General features: G+C 26.9%; 1 long non-coding RNA gene across 4 annotated transcripts; it reads right to left on the reverse strand.

The window, feature by feature from the left end:
- Positions 1–11,888: 11,888 nt before the first annotated feature.
- Positions 11,889–14,757, reverse strand: LOC124942845. 4 transcript variants are annotated; one of them, XR_007099754.1, is made up of 9 exons: positions 14,366–14,757; positions 13,860–13,957; positions 13,189–13,349; positions 12,968–13,011; positions 12,774–12,883; positions 12,556–12,679; positions 12,326–12,388; positions 12,110–12,162; positions 11,889–11,942 (listed from the first exon to the last, which is right to left on the reverse strand). It is a non-coding gene; the product is annotated as an uncharacterized LOC124942845 (long non-coding RNA). The 4 variants fall into 4 exon arrangements; XR_007099755.1 differs by having other exon boundaries at positions 12,556–12,693; XR_007099756.1 differs by having other exon boundaries at positions 12,968–13,038.
- Between the last annotated feature and the right edge of the window lie 756 nt (positions 14,758–15,513).

Here is a 15,513-nt window from a genome sequence, read left to right on the forward strand (position 1 = left end):
GGACAAGAATCAGTGGCCACATATCTTTCATTGTGGGCCTTAAAGGGGATGCTGCTGATCTAGTTGAAAATAAGATTCACTACACTTAGAGGAGATGCTTTCTTCTTTCTTTTTTTAACTTTATTGGTTGGTTTGTACGTTTAAAATATATAAAAAAGTGGAATGTCGCTTGGCATAAAAGAATCATGATATATTTAAAATAATATGATTTATACATTGATCTGATATTTGTTCACACACAAGTTAAATCCTCGAAAAATATATATGCTGAAATAGTTAGAAAATCGTAAAGTAACACATGTGTTTTGAGGATATTTGGGGGAGTGCTATTGCTTGTTTTACAAATTAGTTATATCTTCCAATTTTAATATTCTAGCTAAGATATTGCAGGTTTTAATTCTCACTAAACACTTGAAGCAGATTTATACTAATCTTTTAATAATTTTCTTATTGATAAAGTAAATAGTATTTTCTATTTAGGACAATATTGTGAAAATTTTCATACTAAGCAATATATTTCAAATATAAATTTCAAATATAACTTGGAAAACATGCATGGGTAGTTACTATGACTAAAATATGACTAATTAATAACAAAATAGGGATTATATATATAAATTCAGGCTTAAAGTCAAAAAAACATCACACAATAATGTACATCATTTCATCGGTATAATTTAGATATTTTCTCTCTCTATCCTACTCTATCTTTTTTTTTAAATAAAATTTATTTTCTAAAATTATATATATATATTTTCATATCTTATATCCTTTAAAAAAAAATTCAGATATAATCATTTTTCTTTTGTTATAAATGTATATACATTCATAATTTTAATATTTATTATTATTATTATTATATATATATATATATATATATATATATTGGATTATAAATACAATTACCTTCATAATTTTTATATTTATTTTATTTATATATAATTATATATAAATAATTTTTTTGAAAATTAATATATATATATATATATATATATAATTATTATTATTTTAAAAAAAATAAAATTTTATTTTGAGATTAATATATTAAACCTTATTATATAGTATTGTTATATATATTATAAACATTTATAATATATACATATATATTATTTTATAAATAATTATATATATAATAACACTATAATATATATATATATATATATTATTTTATCAATAATTATATATATAATAACACTATAATATATATATATATATATTATTTTATCAATAATTATATATAATAACACAATAATATATATATATATATAATATTTATAAATATTAATAATAATAACTAACATTTTTTTCTTCATTAATTTATATCTCATTAATTATTTATGTAAATATATATATAATGACAAATAAAATAAATATAAAATAATTTTATCTTACATGTTTTTTCTCATATATATATATATATATATATATATATATATATATATATATATATATATATATATATATATATATATATATATATATATATATATTTTCTTTATAAATACATTTTTGATTAATATAAAAAATAATAAATTGATAATAAATATTAAATACAAAATATATATACATACACAAAATAATAAAATTATTTCAAAAATCTTAATTAGTCTAACCGTTAAATGATTCACATTGTATGCTTAAGACTAGGGTTCAAATTCCAAAACATTAAGAATGCATTCTTGCCTATAATATATGATGGCGCAACTTTTAAACGTAGTGGATGTTTTATCGAGTGTAAGGTCAAAAATAGTAGTTGATTTGGAGAGCATTTGAAAGTGTGAGGTCACGAGATGAATGTCATGTAGTGGGTGGTTTATCGATCGAGATGATAAAGAGACATATTAAAATGTGTGTGTCACAAAAGAGGGTAAATTGGGGGTTAGTGGTTGGTTTGACGTTGGATAATAGGTTTGTGATCAATTATGATTGGTTATTGAATTGTTGAAGTGAGAGAAATCAACGTGGGGTTAGTGGTTGGTTCGACGTTGAATAATAGGTAAGTGATCAATTATGATTGGTTGTTGAATGGTTGAAGTGAAAGTAACATATTAAATGTTATTATATATATTTATATATATAATTATTATTTAAAAAAAAGAAATTTATAATTTTAATGTGAGATCATCATATTAAACTGTATAGTATATAGTAGGGCAAATTAACTATGTGACCCTCTAATTAATTTGATCGCTTATTTTTAACTTTTAAATTAAATTTTAAAACAAATCGCTCTTCAACTTTTATAAAAGTTTACCGATGACTCTGTCCAATTTTTAGTTAACAGTTGCTTAAAATATCAATTTTTATATATTATCTTTAATCATTATTTTTTTTATATTTTTATATATAATTATTAATTCTCTTTTATATATATATATAATATTTATATTATATGTTAAATATATCTTTTATATTCATTTTATATATTTATATTATATTAATTTTTATTCCTATTAATCCTATCTATAAAAAAAAGTTTAAAAATAATTTATAATATATTTATATATAATATATATATATATAATAATTAATTTATATATATATATATAATATTTATATAATATAAATTAAAAAAAATAATTTAAGAATTAAAAATAACGGGACCTTTTAACTACAGAATTATCAAACTAATTTTTAAAATATTATATATATATATATATATATATATATATATATATATATATAAATTAATGATTAAAGATAATATATATAAATTATTTTTAAGCTTGGTTATATATATATATAACATATATTTCTATACATAAAAATGATTTAATAATAATGTAAATATAAAAATTAATGATAATATATATATATATATATATATATATATATATATATATATATATATATATATATATATATATATAATAATGACTAAAGATAATATTAAAGATAATATGTAAAAATAATATTTTAAACTTAGACGTTATGTTTAATAAAAAATTTAACATAATCAAAAATTTAACAGAATAGTCTTTAGTGACAATAAATTAAAGGAGTGATTTCTTTTAAAAATTAATTTAAGAATTAAAAGTAAGCAATCAAAATAATTAAAGGACCGCCAGATAATTTGTCATATATACAGTATTATTATATATATTATAAATATTTATATAATATATCTTATCAATAATTATATATATAATAATACTATTATATATATAATTAATAAATGTTAATAATAATAACTAATTTTTCTTTTATCATTATTTTTTTTCATTAATTAATAAATTATTTATATATGATAGAGAAATTTAAAAAATATATAAAATAATTTTGTCTTACATGTTTTATCTCATTTATATATATATATATATATATATATATATATATATATATATATATATTCTATATAAGTATAAATAATTTTTCAGTTAATATAAAAATTATTTAATTAGTAATAAATATTAAATACAAAATATATATATATATATACAAAAAAACATTATTTCAAAAATCTTAAGTGGTTTAATTGTTAAAGTATTCACATTTCATATTTAAGACTATGGTTCGAATCTCAAAACATGTAAATTTAAATTTTCAAGAATGTATTATTAACTATAATATATGATGACGCAACTTTTAAACAAATGATACGATAAATCTGAAAGTGTGAGATCTGAATTATTGGTTGGTTTGAAGAGCATTTGAAAATTTGAGGTCACGAGATGGAGGTCGGGCAGTGGGTAGTTTATCGAGTGTAAGGTTGAAAATAATGGTTTGTTTGACGAGCATTTAAAAGTGTGAGGTCACAAGATGAAGGTCGGATGGGGGGTGGTTTTTTGATCGAGAGAATAAATAGGCATATAAAAATGTGTGAGTCACAAGATGAGGGTCAATTGAGGGTTATTGATTGGTTTAACGTTGGATAAGAGGTTTGTGATCAATGAGTATAAATAATTTTTTAATTAATATAAAATTTAACTAATTGGCAATAAATATTAAATAAAAATATATATACATACAGAAAATAATAAAATTATTTCAACAATCTCAAGTGTTCTAATATTTAAAGTGTTCACATTTCATGTTTAACACTAGGGTTCAAATACCAAAACATGCAAATTTAGATTTTCAAGAATGCATTTTTGACTATAATATATGATGACGCATTTAGGATTTCCTCTTCTAATCTAGCAGCAACAAGAGGTGGATATTTTATCCCTAAGGTCCTGGGTTTGAGCCCGTTAGGCGGCAAGTTCTACGCTTAGTTAAATGGTTAAGTGTGTTTGTGGGCTACATGCTTAATCCGTTGTCCTATTTTTTTATGATGACGCAACTTTTAGAATAAGAATAGAAAGGCATCTGAAAGTGTGAGGTTAGAATTAGTGGTTGGTTTGGAGAGTATTTGAAATTGTGATGCCACGAGATGAAGGTCGGGTAGTGGATGGTTTGTCGAGTCTAAGGTTGGAAATAGTGGTTAATTTGGTGAGCATTTGAAAGTGTGAGGTCACGAGATGGAGGTCGGGTGGTGGGTGGTTTGTCGATCGAAGGGATAAAGAGGCATATGAAAATGCGTGAGTCACAAGATGAGGGTCAATTGAAGGTTAGTGGTTGGTTTGACGTTGGATAAGAGGTCTGTGATCAATTGGGATTGATTGTTGATTTTTTGAAATGAGAGTAAAAGAGAGGTCGACTAAGATTTGTGAATGGTTTGACGATGGATAAAGAAGCATATAAAAAAGTGTGAGTCACAAGATTAAGGTCAATGAGTGGTTTGCCAAGTGGATAATGAGGCTTATAGACATGAAAAAGTGTGAGTCACAAGATGAGAGTCAGGTGGATGGGGTTAGTGGTTGGTTTTTGACAATGGATAAGAAGTTTGTGATCAATTGAGATTTTTTAAAATGAGAGTAAAAGAGAGGTTGACTAAGATTGCTGAGTGGTTTGTCGAGGGATAAAGAGGCATATACAAAAGTGTGAGTCACAAGAATATGGTTAGTGGGTGATTTGCCGAGAGGATAAAAAGACATATAAAAAAGTTTGAGTCACAAGATGAGAGTCAATTAAGGGGTTAGTGGTTAAGTTTAAAGAGAGATAAGAGGTGTGTCATCAATTAAGGCCGACTAAGATTGTTGGGTGGTTTGTCGAGGGGATACAAGAGGCATATGAAAAAGTATGAGTCACAAAATGATGGTCAACTGAGGGGTTAAGTGGGTGTCGATGGTTAAAATATATGTTAACGTTAAAAGTTTATATTACACTTAATTTTTAAAAACTAAAACCAATTTTAAATTAATTAGATTTGAATAATATTAATTTTATTTAAAATATTTATAGATAAATAATTTTTAGGTGATTAATTACTAATATAACACGTTTTTTTAATTTAAGTGGGTAGGCATTCATTTTTTACATCTCTAATTTATAATTTTTATATAATTTTGAATCATTAAAATAATTTTTTAAAATTCATATATGAGTTCATGACACGGGATTTAAAATAAATAATTAATTTTAAAAAATTTGTATTAACCAATTTCTAAAATAATAAAATCAAGACTATTTTTAAATTAAATAAAAATACAAACAAATATATAATTTAAAAAATGGGGTATATGAGAGGGGTGATAAGGGAGGGATTTGAGGGAGGGAATGACGTGTCACCAAATCACTAGCTGGGAAAAATATAAAGGGTGAGGAGAGAAAGAAAATTTATTATTTTTTCAGCGAATTAGATTGCGACTCATCATTCCCTCTCTCAATCATTTCTTGTACAAATCATGTTATAATGTTTGTATTGCAGGAAAAAAATTAAAAATAATTGGTTTGAAGTGGCCCACGAACGTTGTGTACGCCAACCGAACGCTGTCTACAGCCAGGCTAGAGGACCACCGGTAGGGCTAACATAAGCGCAAACCTAGGGGTGGGCCTAGGTGCGGAACCAGATCGTTGAATGCTAGCACCGAACGTGCCTAGGGATGGCAACGGGTACCATACTCGTCGGGTAGTGAAGTACCCATCCCAGAACTCGATTTTCAAATTACTACCCGACTCCGACTCTAAGCCCAACGGGTATCTCTATTCATTTCCCCATCCCCGATTCGTCGAGTACCCAATCCCCGACGGGTACCCCATTACCCGATATTAAATATTAAAAAATTAAATTTTAATTAACACATTTAAACTAAAATTATATAAATTTAATATAATATGTTACCACAAAATATAATTAACCTAAGACTATTAATAAATAATATATTCTCTAACAATAACCAAAAAATCATCCACACTATATAATATAAATTCATCCATACTACATAATATAAATTCATCCATACTACAAAAATACAAATAAACTTAAAAGTGATAGAACATAATTCTTAATTCAACACAAAAAACTTTAAAAATCATCAAATTAGTTTCCTAACAAAAAGCATCATTCTTGAATACACTTCTTCAACATATATAAATTACAACCTACGTGATAGGCACGGGAAGAAAGGCACGATCGGCACGGGCGACACGATATTGTTCAACACCGTAAGTCATCAGATCGTCGCCGAAATTACCATTAATTAAAAGAAGTGCGATCGACACAAAAGGCACGACACATGCGGCACAATAAGCACAGGAGGCATGACACGATCGGCATGGGAGACACGGTATTGTCATGTGTCATTCAATAAGTTTCTTTAGTCTAGAGTTTCTTGTGCATTTGTAAGCACCACTAAAATTTGCCCTAGATTGCAGTTTATATGTGATCATCTCTTAAAGTTTCTTCACTTACTTTGTTTCTGCCATTATGGAGAAGGGGAAGAATAAAAGTAATAAATCTAAAAAATTTAAGGATTTTGTGCTAGAAGAAATTAAGAAAATAACCGTCAAAGAAATTAAAAGAATTGCTAAAGAAGTTATCAAAGAACAACATGATACCAACACAAGTAAGCAATCTGCTCCAACTGTTTTGGTAATATTCATGTTGAAAATAATGTAGAAAATAGGGGGATAATGAAGGAGCTTAGAAGATACGCTATAATGAAAGAACTAATCTGTTTGGGCTCAAGAATCAGATTATAAAGTTCCTTATACATGTCAAAAGGGGGAAATTGTCATCAATAAGGAGAAAGCATAGCATATTACAATTGAACTCAACATCCACTATCTTCAAGACTGAAATCTGCTGAAAAAAGAAGAATATGAAGAAATTGTTCAATGGTAAGTTGCTACAATGAAGAAGCTGATGAATGCTCCCAAATCCAAGTCATATACTATCAGAAGTAACTCGACATGGAAAACTAATGAAGTTTGGAAGAACAACTATGCACAAAAGTCAGTAGATCATGCCTATAAAGGGAAAATCTTCTTAGGCAATCCACAGAAAAAATTGGAGGTACTGAATTCTCCATTTTGAATTTAATTAAATTGCATATTGAAGTAGAGGAAAATTGTATAAAGGAATGAGAAAATGTAGTTGTTGGAAACTACATAGTGAAAAAATGAGTATATTTTCCAATTACTAAAGATGCATTGTTGAAGCAATGGGAAGGAGAAGGGTTGGAGAAGATTTCAGCAAATGTCACAAATTTATATTTCCTTAAATTCAAGAAGGGATCTAATCTGGAGAAAATTCTATAAAATGGGCTTACATATATAGGATTCAACTGTATGAAGTTGGTAAAATGGTCCGAAGACTTGAACCTATTGAGTAAGAAACTACACATATATGGTTCATGCTCTGGAATATACTCGCACATATGTATAATTCTGAAGTCCTTAGTCATTTTGCAGGTTTATTGGGTAGACCATTATATATGGACTCAATTATTGAAGGAGGAGATCACATATCATTTACTATAATTAGCATTGAGGTGCATCCTAAAAGCACACTGCCAAAAAGTATAACAGTAGTAGACAGAAAAGGAAAATCTACTGTCATGGAAATTATTTATGAGTGGAGGTCAGACAATGTTATTTCTGCAATACCTTTTAACATGCAAGCCTAAAATGTGATTTCGCTAAGGAAGAATATCAGAAAATTCATAAAGATCAGAAAGTAAATATGCAAGAAAATGAAACAGAGGTGCCTATTTTGAAAGAGCAAAATGTGGTTAAATAATATGAAGCAGAATATAAAGAAAAATTATGTACAAGAAGAAATCAGTACGAAGAAGGAGGTGGAACCTCAACCTAATCATGTTGAAGAGATAGTTGAGGATTCTCAATCAAATCAAGTTGAAGTGGTTGTACATGAAAATAGAGAGAAAGATACTTAGGCTAATATGAAGAATAGAATTCTAAGATTGATATAGAGGAAGCCAAAGTTGTTGAGGATTATAAAACTGAAGTTAAAGTAATAATAAAGACAATGATCTCGAAATTCAAGTTGAGAATAATAAGGTGAAAAACCCGGAAATCCTGAATAATAATTTTTTCTATCAAATCAGAACGGGTTCATATAAAGAAAGAAATCAAAATGAGAATAGGCAGTATTCATCAACCTCTTTAGTTCATCCCTCTTTCATTGTAAGAGGAAGGGAAATGAGAAGAGGAATGACGATGGGAAAAGGAAGACAACTTGTTGAAACATCAGGTTGGTATGGAAATAAAAATCCTGATTGGAATAATTAGAATTTGGTACATTTTGTAATTTTTGTTAGTAATCTCCATTTCTTGTATGTTTGATTGCTACTAATCAGTTTCTTTAGAGTTATCTGATTGTCATCTTTTAATCATAGCTAATATTTGTCTAGTTTTGATTCTTGACCCTCCCACTTTTGAGATTTTAATGAAATGATTTTAACCATTTCCCAAAAAAAAATTATAACATATAAATTCAATAAAAAAACAACCAACATTAACAAATACAAAAAATAGAATTAAGATTCATGTATTTAACTAATAACATACCTCAAATCATCACATATAGTAGGTGTGCAATCATCAATTGAAGATGTAGCTAAGAATTAAATTTATATAAAAAAACATGTACATTAATAACAAGAGTGGATCTATGTTAAGTATAAAATATAAATATTTGTATTTAACAAAATTAAAAAAATAAAAAAATATTCTTTAACTTGGTTTTATATATTAATATTTTTTCCAAAAATATTTATAAAAATAATAAATAATTAATATATTTAACTTTTATTCCCTTGATATAATTAAACATAGCAAAATATTTAATATTTAATATATTTCTAATAAGTTTATTGATTTATAAAAGTGATTTAAAATTATTAATGATTTATAATTTCAAAAACTCTTTAAAAGAATTAGGTGCCTTAAAAAAACTCTTTACCCTTTATTTTTACCTTTATAAAAAATAATTTTATTTATTGTATTATTATATTAAATTATATATTATTTCATAAATTTTTTTAATAATAATTAATATTCTATTATAATTTACAACCAATTAAATAAATTTATATAATGTTTGATTTGGTTTATTTAATCTGAGAGAGAGAGAGAAAGGAGAGAAAGAGAGAGAGAGAAAGAGAGAGAAAATTTGAGGGAAGGAGGAAGGAATGGAGAAGAAATGATGTGTCACTACTGTGGTTGGAAAAAGGATAAAATGTGAGAAGAGAGAGAAATTTTGTTATTTTTTTGGCTAACTTCAAATTGCGCCACATCATTCCCTCCTTCAAATTTTGTCTATAAATAATGAAAGTATTACTTATATACGTGTGTTGTAGTGTAGATCTTACAGAAAAGTTGCTGTTAAAATGAAAGAAAAAGCTACACAATAAAAATTGAAGATTAAGTTAATTAATATAAAAATGTAAAAGTTAAAGAACATACATAACTTTATTAAATGAAAATATTACTTACTTGTATAGTTATGTAACTTATATTGTAGAAGTTGAAAAATATAACCATTTTTTTTTTGTTATTGGAGACTTTAAACAAAAACTATAAGAAAGTTGAAGAAGATAGAAGTTGAAGACTTGAACTCTTAAAGTAAGGTTAAATGAAGATGAAAAATGAAGAGTGAAGATTAAAAATATTTACTATGAGAGGAAAACACTAATTACAAATGAATGAAACAATGTGAATAATGATAAAATAATTAATATATTTATTTAATGATAGTTACCACTTGTGACGTGAAATTTGAAAAGTCATTTAAATTTTATTAATATATATATATATATTTGAGTATTGGGTTTGAGTTTTCAACACTTCCAACTCCGAACCCAATCGGGTACCATTTTCACTCTCTATTCCCGACCTTGATTTAAAATACCCGAACACGATTATTGGGTACCCACGAGTATTGAATATACATGTATCTATTTCCATCCTTAAACGTGTCAGTGTAAGCCTGTAATTGGAGGGATGAAGATCTTTCATTTAATTGCACCTTCTTCTTCCACGAATTAGCATCGACAACAACACATGTTGACCTCCTAATTAGCTTGTTGACCTCGATTCAACTCGCGTCCAGAAGCCACAATCCGCAACCCGCGAAGTGGCCTGTCCGATTCGATTAGTCCTTAGGGCTTGTTTGCTTGCAGCCTAAGGCCATTTTAGTATTTTGCATTTTAAAGCTTTATTTGATTTTTACAGATTTAAAAAAATATATATTAAACAAAAACACAATTTTTTTTTACTTAAAAGTATGTTTGGTCCCTTTTATGTATTTTATTTGTCATTTGTAAATACAAATTGTCTCTAAAAAAAATCCTAAAATCAAATAATAATTTCTCATACTTATAAATAAAAACCTTTGATTTATTTGAATATATATATACATATAAATATATAATGATGCTTAATATTTAAAGTGTCCGGATTTTTAGGTCGAAAGCTATTGTTAATTTGGATATATATATATATATATATATATATATATATATATATATATATATATATATATATATATATATATATATATATATATATATATATATATATATATATATATATATATATATATAAGAGTAAGAGTAAATGAATACTTGGGTCAGATTGTGGGTTAACCCGTCTATAAACTTAAAATAGTTAAAAATAAATTAAAAATGATATATGCACTTTCGAACTTGTAACCTAACAAAAAAAAGTACAACCATTTAACCAATTAAGCTAACAACACTTTATATTTTAAAATCAACACAAAATTTGTTAAACAATGGACATTTTAACAATACAAGTTCAACTTTTTAACTAACTAATATATATATATATATAATGATGCTTAATTTTTAAAGTGTTCGGATTGACGGGTCGAGAGTTGTGGTTAATTTGGATATATATGAGAGTAAATGAATACTTGGGTCGGATTGTGGGTTGACCAGCCCATAAACTTAAAACGATTAAAAATAAAATTAAAAATGCTATATGTATGTTTAGAACTTGCAACATAACAAAACAAGTCCAACCTTTTAACCAAGTGTTATTGGGATATGGGTTGACGATAGATAATTGGCTGATATCACTACAACAAAAATGACTATTGGCGACGCTTAAAAAGACTTCTCCCAACCTTTAAAAGCGTCGCCAAAAATATCACCGACACTTATTCATGCGTCGCCATAAGCAGGGTGGGCGCAAGTTATAACAACGCTTAATTAAGCGTCGGTAAAACTAATTTAAACGTCGTTAAAAGTCTATTTAAATTTTAACAATTTTATTTTATATTTTATTTTTAATTCTATTTTTTATTTTATTTTTACATTTTTTTTCAAATTACATAATTACTATAGAAAGGACATTTAGAACTTCATTTTCTCCTATTATCTCATTATATGACATTTTAAATAATAACAAAAGAATTATAAATTTTTTATACAATATTATCTTATAAAATTACATCATAGTCAAATATAAAAATTATGAACTAGATATTAAATTTTTTAATAATGTTTAAATAATTTAAAAATCAATTAAACTAAAAGACAAATTTATATACTAAAATACTATAAAAAAAAATGAAAAATTGGTAAGATAAGCAGTTCCTCTTATTAGTCCCCTTCATTTTCAAACTGCACCTCCTGAAGGAAGAAACATCGAACAACATCAAAACCAAAATCTATTAACCAAATCATTTAGTTCAATCATATTCCATAATGATTTTCCCATGTTCATGCCATCTTATCTTTATTGAAACCAATCTTAAGAAAAATAATAACACTAATTAAGAATGAAAAGAATTACTCACTTTTGTCAAGAATCACTTTTGTCAAGAAGTATAGCATGAAAACGCAATATATCCTGCAAATAAAAATCGAAAAAAATAAATAATTAAAATACATTGTTCTTAACAAATAAACCCATGACTTCTTTCATAATTAAGTTTTAAATAAATAAAAAATAATAAAAAGTTAAAAACAAGATTTAGATTTTTTAGCACAAAATAAACATTATGTTTACCAACCTTCAATAAATTTAAGCATGAATGCGTATCACCTTTCATATTAAGTGTAGTGAAGCAGGCAACCTGAAGAAACAACAAACAATCATTGTTGACATAAAAGGTGCAAGACCATGGTCAATTTAATAAAGGATTAAGTGTCTATCTCAAAAGGCATGGATATTAACTGATCTTATTTATGGGAATGTTTAGAAATAGGGCCACTAAGATTTATATGAGGTATCAAGACTTACAAGAGGAATTTACACCCTAAAGAACCAAATGGTTTGTGATTCACAACCCAATAAACAACTCCCATAGTGGAGTCTAATGCAATTGTTGCCTAACTTCACATTTGGTTAACATGCCAGCCTGTCCCTTGAAATTAATAACTATAATTCAGATACTAGGAAATGTAAGAAATAAGTAGGAAGGACAAAATTATCATTTTGACTAACAGAGAATGAAATACCATTTTAACATTCTTGCCAGTGTACCAATGCTCATTGAAATCATTAATGGACCATTGTGGCTAAACGATATGTTTTTATCAAACTGCAAATAGTTACAGCCATAATTACCCTGCATGAAAAAAAGAGTCATCATCTAACAAAATACGATGCATAATTTGCATAGATGTGGAAGCAATAATTGGTTCAAGTTTACCATAAGTTAGTTTCAATGTGCCTATCCAAGCCAGAACTTTTAACCTGCAGGAGCCACCAGTGCCCATCAAACTAATAGCATGCGGCGAAGAAAACAAGATTCAGATGTAAACAGAAGAGAAAAGGAACTAATGAATAAAGCAAATGTGAAGCTTCCAACAAAGGCTATATAGTTGGCAAGACAGAAACATATAATGAAGGTGTGGTCTTGAGAAAACATACCCAAGAAACATTTAGGATATATGGGAACTTAATAATGAGAGCAGAGTAACAAGTATTAGCCAAGAAACACACTTCAGAACCATTTAGTATCTCACTTTCAAGAAAATAATTGAAGGATCCAACTTCAAATGCTTGACGAAGATAGCCAAGATGATCAATTCCTGCAACAATTTTAGGCATGTAATTACAATATGCATTAAATATTTTAGCCCAATATAGCATATTATTGAAGATCATACCATCAATATATTGTTTTCCTCTTTTCTAGAAGAGTCAACACAAGACAAAGAAACCATAACCATAAAAGAACCATAAAGAAAATGCAAGAACATAATAAACCGTTATGATCACCTAAAAGGCTTTTTATCATGAATCATTTGGAGGAGGCTTTCAAAGTCCAGAGTTTCCATTAGAATTAGTAGAAGTTGCAGTCTGAGATGATATATGGACTGAACTACTTCAGATGATACTGGCCACTTTTCTAAATTAGAGGACTCAAATATGGCCCCATGTATTAAGGTTCAACTAGGTGAGTGTAGTCCAAAAAAAGAATGTAAAGCCAGACATTGCAAGAACAATTACTTCATATAGTTTATAGAACTGTTTCAATTGTTGGCCATTACAAACACTATAGAACTAATATAAGAGGAAAATAATATCAAGGATCAAACCTTTGTAATTAAGGTCCTTGTCAAGGATCAATGCATGTTTCTGCTACCACTCTGCCTCTCATTTAATACTGTTGGCACATCAAAAACTATAGAATCATCTACAAATCAAAATCAAAGGAAACAAGTTAAATGACAGTTTATGAACTGGTCCAAAGCTACTTCATAAAAAGAGAATACCAAAGAATTTACTTCAATATATGAAATACTGGGAGAATTATCCTTATGACTATATTATGCTTAATAAAAGGTAATTCGGATGATGTAATAGAAGGTGGTTCTAAAAGATAAAGAGTCCTTAAAGAATCTTCTGAAGTAAATAATAATATTCGAATTTCAGATCGAATCTCAAATAAAATTGAACCGCAATAACTTAATTTAAAGTTGGATTCCTTAATAGTTCATTTTGGAATAAGGCAGAATCTGAAATAAGGATACATACATTTAAGAGCTTCAACTCTTTCTAAATCCACTAAAATTGAAACTGAAGTTCAAATTTCTTCGATTACCATGAATGGGGAAATTCCGAAACGCTGTGACCGTGAAACCTCGAGCGAACTGTCTCAGATCGTCGGTGATACCGAATATCTCAAGATCTACGGGAATTGGATCATCGGAGAAAGGAGATGAGGCATTGAGAAGAGTGATGGAGGGGATCTGCTCAGTAAGGGACTTAATGCGGTGGTCAGCAATGGCTTTGGCCTCGGCGGCAAACTCCTTGGACCGCTTTGCCGTCTCGGAGACAATATCGGCGATCCTTTTGGAATTACTTGCCTGAATTGCCTCCTCTATCGATTGATCTATATTTTCAATCCCGAAATCTTCTAGGTGACGGAAATCTTTTGCTCCCGGAGTTAGGGTTTTCGAAGAGATAGAGAGCACTTGTTTCTTCTGTTTAATTTCGTAATTTTGGCAAGAATGAAAATGTCCGTTTTGGATTCAGTTTTTATTTGATTGGTTTTTAACCTACAAAATTATAAATACATTGATTTTGAAGCTGAAAATTATAAATAAATTATTTATTAGTTATTATATTATTTATTTAAATATTTTATTTATTTTATTTTATTTCATCTAATAATAATTTTATTTAATTAATTTAATATAAATAAAAAATTTATATTTAATTGACTCATAAAATAAATAAATTTAAGTTTTAAATAAAAATAATATATAATTTGATTTCAATTGTTAATCTAATATAGAATTAAAAAAAATTTAAAAAAAAACTTTAAAATGTAAAAAATTATCATATACATAAATCTTAAAATAAAAACAAAATGTTACATAATCATTTATTTAGAAGAGTTTATGAAAATAAAAATAAAATAAAGTAAAATTCAAAGGTTGTCATAGATAGGAAAGGTTGGCAAAGTCTTATTTTTCTTACAACTTTTACCAACGCTTAATATATGTTGGTAATTATATGTCACCATATACCTGTTTTGTTGTAGTGTATCAAATGAAAGTGGTTAACAAATATGAATCAAATATTTGATTGACCAAAGTATGAGGTCACGATGCTAATTATTAAAAAATATGAATAAAATATTTGATTGACAAAGTGAAAGTGTAAAGTCACGAGATGAGAAGTTCATTTAGAAAATAATGTGATGAAATATGTGAGAAAATAAGTTATTTTACCGAAGTGAATAAA

This window comes from Impatiens glandulifera, chromosome 6 (assembly GCF_907164915.1).
Source record: "Impatiens glandulifera chromosome 6, dImpGla2.1, whole genome shotgun sequence".
NCBI lineage: Eukaryota > Viridiplantae > Streptophyta > Magnoliopsida > Ericales > Balsaminaceae > Impatiens > Impatiens glandulifera.